Genomic DNA, 8,806 nt, shown 5'->3' on the forward strand with positions numbered 1-8,806 from the left:
AGACCCCCCATTACTACCACCAGACCCCCCATTACTACCACCAGACCCCCCATTACCACCACCAGACCACCCATTACCATCACCAGACCCCCATTACTACCACCAGACCCCATTACTACTACCAGACCCCCATTACCACCACCAGACCCCCCATTACTACCACCAGACCCCCATTACTGCCACCAGACACCCCATAACTACCACCACGACCCTCATTACCACCACCAGACCCCTATTACTACCATCAGACCCCCCATTACCACCACCAGACCCCCATTACTACCACCAGACCCCCCATTACCACCACCATACCCCCATTACTACCACCAGACCCCCATTACTACTACCAGACCACCCATTACCACCACCAGACCACCATTATTACCACCAGACCCCCATTACCACCGCCAGACCCCCCATTACTACCACCAGACCCCCATTACCACCACCAGACCCCCATTACCACCACCAGACCCCCATTACTACTACAAGACCCCCCATTACTACCACCAGACCCCCCATTACTCCTTTACATTGGAAATATTTTTCTTGTTTTTTTCTTGTAAAATTTGATAGTTTTTAAATAATTATGAAAAGTTATTTTTTAGGGTTTCTTTTGCTGTAGTTGGTTTCCTCTGTGTCTCTGGCACCGATAGGGTCCTGGTTACCAATAGGGGGCGACTGGAAAAAGATCTGGTCACAATTAGAGACTAAATGGATCCGGCAATTAAATCCCTGACATCCCAATGGTGTAGATGAAGTTCTCAGCTTCTCCCCTTTCCTATAGGGGGTTTGGTGGAATTCGTTCTCTACACTCTTTATTACATAGAACAGTTTTCTCTGATCTCAATGTGTCTTATTTGTTTCTTATCTCCCCATAATACAACGGTCACAAGATCGCCGATCTGCACGTTACTCTCCGATGGTGACGATCCTCTAGACATCCGGACAGTCAGGAGCATTGGATCCCATCTGTGTCTCCCCACTATTCTAACAATGGACGCTCTCTCCGCCATCATTTCCTCCTCTATACGGTTATTACGGGGAATGACGCTGTGATGACTTCTCTTCTGGGAGAGACACAGATCACAGGTGACTAATATTGCAGTGTGAATAGAAACTTATATTTCCGGTATTTTTCTGCCCTTACATTGTGGGTTATGAGGTGTTTGGGGCTTGTTTTTTGTTCCGCCCTTTTCCCTTTGTTTTTATCTTTCCAGTTGGTAATTGGGATTCTAATATAAGCCCATATATCCCGGGAAGTGTCAGGTGCTGGGATCTCATTATAGTATTAATAACAATTTCATTCCCGATTATTCCCGTCATTTATTGCTCATTACATTCTCTCTATATAATAACAGATTCCTCTTTGTTACACGTCCTAATACTGATCATTTATATCTCTATATTGTAGAGGAAACATTTCTAGGAGTGTATACACTTCACCACAAACACTTCCCATAGATTTTATTATCATCACTGTTATTAAGCTGCTTTTCTCTTTATATCTTTACCATATCACTGTTTATTCTCTTTTCTTACCCGTTGCACAGTTGCACTCTCACTGGTCACTTGGTGGGGTCACATTTGGCTCTTTTCACCTGCATTGTTTTGTTTCCGGACCCCCCTCACTATCACTTTACCTGACTGATCGCTACCAGATGCAGCATTATTCATCTTGGTCTTACCAACAGGTTTTCATCCTGAACCTCCTGCTTCACTGGGGAAGATGTGACCGGGAACAGCCCCAATTCCTTTAGAAACACTCCACTTTACCCCAGAGTTACTCCCCTTGCCTGGATTAGTGCAGGACCTTGGTGTGTTGGAAACACTTATATATACCCTCTGAGGAAGCTGACGGGGCGAAACGCCCGTAAGAGGGAATAGTGGTGAATCTGCCATCTTTCTCTGTACACTCCCGGCAAGTCGTCTGTAGGATCTGTAATCTCCATCTCTTGTTAGGATGGTTCCTCCTTTACACTATATGGGCTGTGCTGTATTCCTGGGATATCCCATATAGCACTGGCTGCACTTTATATCTCCTATCTGTATCCCAGGGATGTAATGCGCTGTCAGCTCTTTATTCTCTCACTATTTATACCCTTTGCTCTGTGTCCTCTCATTATATAAGCTATTCATCTATAAGTGCACAGGATCTATTCCCCTTATACACTGATATCCAGTGATAGATCTACAATCCGGTTACATATATCTATGTATGGATTTATCTTACACTCAATAAATACGGTGCACTTATCTCATCCCCACCTTGATAGTGACGCTCTCTTAGGATACTATGATGGCACTTCTGCACATGGCCACTAGATGGCGCTACAACATCTGACATTTACCATAACAATTTCATGGAGAGAAAACCCATTAAAACAATTGTAACAAATTGATTATAAAGCCAGGGTGGACCTCTCCCTTATACCCGGACGGGTAATAATTTTTATTCTATTGCTAAGCTTATTGACTATTATGTTTGTATATCCTGTCCGGCTACTTGGATTAGGGATAAGTGCAATACACCTTTGAACTATGCCATTATGGCAATGTTACACTACCGCTATCCCTTGGGTCTTTCTTACCCTTGGTGTGTCCCATTGTTTTTCTGTTTCCTGATATATCACAATAAAATTGTATTTTATATTTTCCTATATATGTGGTTTTGGACTTTTTGATCGCTTCTTTTCTCTGATATTTCTAACATTTGACATTTGCCTGAATTTTTATATCTACACATGGTTTACACAAATTATATTTTCTTGTCTTAACTCTATACTATTTACCATTAGAAGCTGTGTATTTCTGTAATTATTTGTATGTATACATGATTGATTACCACTTCTGTCTCAGTAAAAACAATCCCCTTTAACCCCTTTCTGACCTCGGGTGTAAATGTACTTCCTCCCTTTGATTTGGGCTCCGGCGGTGAGCTTACATCTTTTCCGGCACATGTCAGCTGTTTTGAACATCTGCCATTTGCCCCTAACAGCCTCTGACCGCTGCATTTAAAGCACACTTCCAGCAAGTGCGCTGGAAATCCCGCCCATTTGTTACCCCATCACATGATCATGGGTCACCGATGGGTTGGCATGACAACCAGAGGTCTCCAGCAGACCTCTATGCTTGTCACTGCCGGAATGCTGCGCGCCACCTGCTAGACAAAACCACATGAACCAGTGATCGTCCCGCCGAACTCCCGCTCTCCTATTAGCATGGGCAAAACACTACTCAGACAACACAGGGTGAGGGTAAAACAGTGTGGCAATGCTTTATTGTACCACAGAACAGGCAGATAACACATAGAACAGTCCCAGCACAGGACCCAAGATGGGGCACATTACAGAGTCTCACCCTCCACTGACCCGCCGGGATAATAGCAGCTGTGACTTCAGATCTTCCAGGGTCACTACCCAGCTGTGTCACACACACAGAGAGGAGGTAACGACAAGTGTGAGAAGATGACAGTCCATACAAGGTACAAGGCCAGTTGGTACAAAGATCACAATCTGGCATCTGCAAACGTATCCATGGTTCAGCGATGGTCAATGGAGCAGATCTGTATTCTTCCAACCGAGGCTGAAAACCCCTAGGTTGTTTCCTATAGAATGATAGATCCGTGTCCCTTGTGATGATGTTGTGGCTGCTGTCCTGTCTCTTGTCCTTTGGATGTATAGATGTCAATATTACCGGCTTACACAAACAAAAGTCTGTTTTCTTGACCAACCAGAAATCAACACTTAAATTTAAAGCCAACATACAGATAACATTCTATTATTCTTCGTTTGCTAAAAAATAGTCATCTGGTTAATTAAGATACAATGCTGAATGTCTTCACAATGCCAAAAATAAAAAAAGTTTTAAAAAATATTAAAAAAATATAAAAGTTCAAATCACCCCCCTTTCAAAATAAAACAATAAAAAAATCAAACACACACATATTTGTTATAGCCGCGTTCAGAATCGCCCGATCTATCACTATAAAAAATAACTAATCGCTAAATGGCGTAACGAGAAAAAATATGTCAAAACGCCAGAATTACTTTTTTTGGTCGCCTCAACATTGCATTAAAATGCAATAAAGGATGACCAAAAGATCGTATCTGCACCAAAATGGTATCCATTAATAACGTCAGCTCGGCACACAAAAAATAAGCCTTCACCCAACCCGAGATCATGAAAAATGGAGACGCGACGGGTATCGGAAAATGGAGCAATTCTTTTATACTTTACCTAATAAAGAGGAGTTATTTTTACTGATACAGCGGGTATGGAAAGTATTCAGACCCCTTTACATTTTTCACTCTTTGTTTCATTGCAGCCACTTGGTAAATTCAAATTCATACTATCTATTCCTGACACTGGAGTGGCTTATAAACTTCCAAAGTATATAGTTTGAGGTCTGGGATCTGTCAGTATGTGGCTAGTTTTCTGACTGTTTCGGATAACATGACACATGATTTTAGTTTTCTTTTTAATTTAGTCTCGCTTGAATATAGGTCAATATTAAATATTCTCTTGATGAGTCGTCTTTGGTGAGGACGATGAAACCCGTAGAAATAAGAGGCTTGGAGAGTGAGTGTGTATACGTCACCTCACCCTATATACTGAGACGTGGGGTACATGTTTTTTCTATTAGTCATCTTCTGACTAACCTTCAGGGGGTGTATTATGGGTATAGCTTTATATCTGGAATTAATAAGGTTTAGTTTTATCCTTTTGTCAGCAAACATAAGGAATGACAAGAGACAACCCATTTAAGAAGATTCAATTTTGGTTAAAATTATTCAAACATCAACATAAAAAAGTCTTCTCCTCTATGTGACGTCTCTGATGTTTATTAACAGTTGATTTCCAAGTAAAATATTTGCCACATTAAGAAAATGAAAAAGGCTTCTCCTCTGTGTGACTGCTCTGATGTCTAACAAGAAGCACTTTCTGGTTAAAACATTTCCCACATTCTGAACAGGAAAAAGGCTTCTCCCCTGTGTGAGTTCTCTGGTGGGTAACAAAATTTGATTCATCTGCAAAACATTTCCCACATTCGGCTCCGCTCCGTACACCTCGTACACACGCGGCTCTGCTCCGTACACCTCGCACACAAGCGGCTCCGCTCCGTACACCTCGCACACACGCAGCTCCACTCCGTACACCTCGCACACACGCGGCTCCGCTCCGTACACCTCGCACACACGCGGCTCCGCTCTGTACACCTCATACACACACGGCTCCGCTCCGTACACCTCGCACACACGCGGCTCCGCTCCGTACACCTCGAACACACACGGCTCCGCTCCGTACACCTCGCACACACGCGGCTCCGCTCCGTACACCTCGCACACACACGGCTCCGCTCCGTACACCTCGCACACACGCGGCTCTGCTACATCCACCCTGTAAACCCCTCCTGACCCCACACAGAAACTTCCCCTCATCCAGCACCATGACAACCAGCACAGCAGAGTCCTGCACACACTGAGGCCCCTGATAATGTGACCCCTGACTCCTCCCCTCCTGTGACCTCATCACAGGTCCTGTGCCAACAGAGCAGCTGTAGAAATCTCCGGCCTCGGGGGTCTCACCAGACTTCGCTCTTTTCTTGCAGGGGCCGCAGTGGATTTCATCCTGGATCCATAGAGCTGAATAGAGGAGCGATGTTCCTTCACTGTGATGGTAATTGATGGTGACGTTTGTCCAACGTCCACGTTACCGAGTAAATCCCCCCAGGACTGCAGCCGGTAAAGACCCCGATATCCACAGGTGTCCCCTCTAATTGGGGGAAAGGGATAGAAAAGCCTCTTATCCCGAGGGGAAACCCTGTACATGGAGACATCGGCCTCAGATCTCTCCTGTCCTGTTCTTCCAGAAAAGCCTCAAACTTCTGTGTGTGACTCAGAGCTGAGATCTAACGTGAGAGAAGATTCCAGTGCGGGGAAGACAGGAAACCTTCATATAGACGGCCGGTGGGGATGGAGGCAGTGACCGACTCTGGCCACATCTGTCTCTAGAGCCGCAGTAGAAGATGAAGATGTCGTCCTCATCATGAAGGAGTTATTTCTCATGTCGCGTGTAATGAATATCTCCTGCAGTATTGCTAATGCCGATTCCAGTGTCGGTAATGAGACGAGAATTAGCGTTATGGAAGATGAGTCTATGAGGAACGTGTTCAGCTGCCGACTCCGAGGAGGAAACTGCTTGTTGTCTGTGGCCTAAATATATAGGTTTTATTAGTAGATGTCAGGGAAGAAAACTAAACCCTGTAAGATAATAAATCTCCTCATATGTTTCCCTTATTATCTCCAGTAATTGTATTATTACACAGGATTCTTATGGTGTTACATCGGATCATCTTCTTCTCATTCAGGTCTCTACAATATCGGATCCTCTCAGTGAAGATCTTCTACTGAAGAGAATTTTCCTGATTTACCCATCAAGGATGGATATGGACAGAGACAAGATGGCGGAGAGGATGTTACACCTCACCCTAGAGATCCTCTTCCGTCTCACTGGACAGGTGAGAGATTCTGATGACGTCACATTACATCATTCTTATCTATGGGAATAACAGATGGACAGAACTGGAGAGGTGAGGACTCTGGAAATGTCTGGAGTGAGATTTATTCATGTGTCTCTCCATAACCAGGATTACACAGTGGTGAAGAAGACCTCTAGTGATCGCTGTCAGGACCCTGTGTCTGAGGGATGGGGAAGACCCCTGAGCCCAATCACGGGGCCTCCACCTCACCCCCTGATCCATGAGGACATCAATGACCAGAAGATCCTAGAACTCATCTACAAGATGATTGAGCTGCTGACTGGAGAGGTGACACTGCTGGGAATGCTGGGACATTATACAGTAACACTATGAAGGGATCGGGGGATGACGGTATCATTGTATGTGTCAGGTTTCTTTAAGGTGTCAGGATGTCGCTGTCTATTTCTCCATGGAGGAGTGGGAGTATTTAGAAGGACACAGAGATCTGTACAAGGACGTCATAATGGAGGTTCCCCAGCCCCTCACATCACCAGGTAATAGACAGGACTAAATACACACGGCCTATAATTATCTAAAATGATAAATGGGAGTTGGTTCACTACAATACCCAGAAAGGTTATCAAAATTATGTCTATTTACTCTATAAAAGAGAAGACTTAGGGGAGACATAATATATATGTACAAGTATATCAGAGGGCAATACAGAGATCTCTCCAATGAACTGTTTCTACCAAGCACTGTGACAAGAACAAGGGGGCATTCTCTTCGTTTGGAGGAAAGACAATTTCTGCACCAGCGTAGAAGAGGGTTCTTCACGGTAAGAGCAGTGAGGCTCTGGAATTCTCTTCCTGAGGAAGTGGTGATGGCCAACTCACTGAATGAATGTAAGAAAGATGGTTGACCCAGCTTAGGGGAAGGAATTTTTTTCCCTATGGAAAAAATCGGCTTCTACTCTGTGGGTTTTTTGCCTTCCCCAGGATCAACAATGCAGAACAGCTGCACTAAAAATAGGCTGAGCTAGATGGACATAAGGTCTTCCTTCAGCCTTCAAAACTATGTTACTATGTTACTATGTATCTGTACGTAGAGAATGAATTCAGTCCCTGTATGTGTTTCCTCCAGATCTATCCAGTAAGAGGACAACACCAGAGAGATGTCCCCGTCCTCTTCTTCCACAGGACTGTAACCAAGAAGATCCCAGTGCTCCTCAGGATCATCAGGTAGATGGAGAGAAGGTGTCAGGAGATCTCCCCTATGATGTGTAGACGGCTGTGAAGGTCTTGTGCTCAGTCTTGTTTTAGCCACCAGTATTATATGTTTTATACTTGTGTAATGAGAACGGTGGAGATTTCAGGATTAGAGCTGATCATAGATGGGACTTCTCCATCTGTCGGTGACTTTTACAATATTTGTTTCAGGGTGAAGATCTGACCCATATTAATACTACAGAGACATATGTGAGGGGTGATGAGTGGTGTAAAGAGAAGATTCCCACATATGACTACCCAGGTGAGTAGTAACCACTGAATGCAGAGAAGCTTGCGAGCAGGGCCCTCACTCCTCTTGGTATTTCTTATAATCTACTGTATGTGATTATTGTTATGCTGTAATGTCTATTGTCTGTACAAATCCCCTCTGAAATGTAAAGTGCTGCGGAATATGTTGGCGCTATAAAAATAAAATCTATTATTATTATAAGTCACAGATTCCTCTCAGTCACCGGCTGTGGCTGCTTTATCGGTGGTGTAGTCCGGCCGTATTACCATGATCACCATTTTGCCTCTAGACCACAACATTCTCCTCCACCCAAAACTGTTCAAATGACTTTGGGCATTGAAAGCCCTTTTCTATAGAACTTACAACCTGGAGGATCCACCTACCCCCTGGGATTAGTGTGAGGGTGATCCCTTAAAGCAAGATCTTTCAGTATGATTGCTTGCACCTGACCCAATATAGGCCGAGTGCGCGCTTAAAGAGTCACACTGAACACAGAGTTAGGCCGGGATCACAATACTGTGTGTGATGCAAGAAACTTGCACGAGTCTCTCGCATCAACACCCGTCGCTTCCGCCGCTACTCGGGACTGGAGCTTCGGCTGCTTAGAGATCCTGAAGTTTATTCTCAAGACAAAGAGACAGGAATCAGCCATTCTCTCCTTCACATTAGGAGACGCTGACCGTTACCTGCCCAGATCTGTAAACTATAAAGCCAAATGACAGCGTACGTAGAATGTGCTGACAAGATAGGAAATCACTTGAATAAAAATCTTATGCTGGGCCTGTAAGAGAAAGCGGAGGGTAATGG

This window comes from Dendrobates tinctorius, unplaced genomic scaffold (genome assembly GCF_039654945.1).
Source record: "Dendrobates tinctorius isolate UK_male_01 unplaced genomic scaffold, ASM3965494v1 ptg000532l, whole genome shotgun sequence".
NCBI classification, from domain to species: Eukaryota; Metazoa; Chordata; class Amphibia; order Anura; family Dendrobatidae; genus Dendrobates; species Dendrobates tinctorius.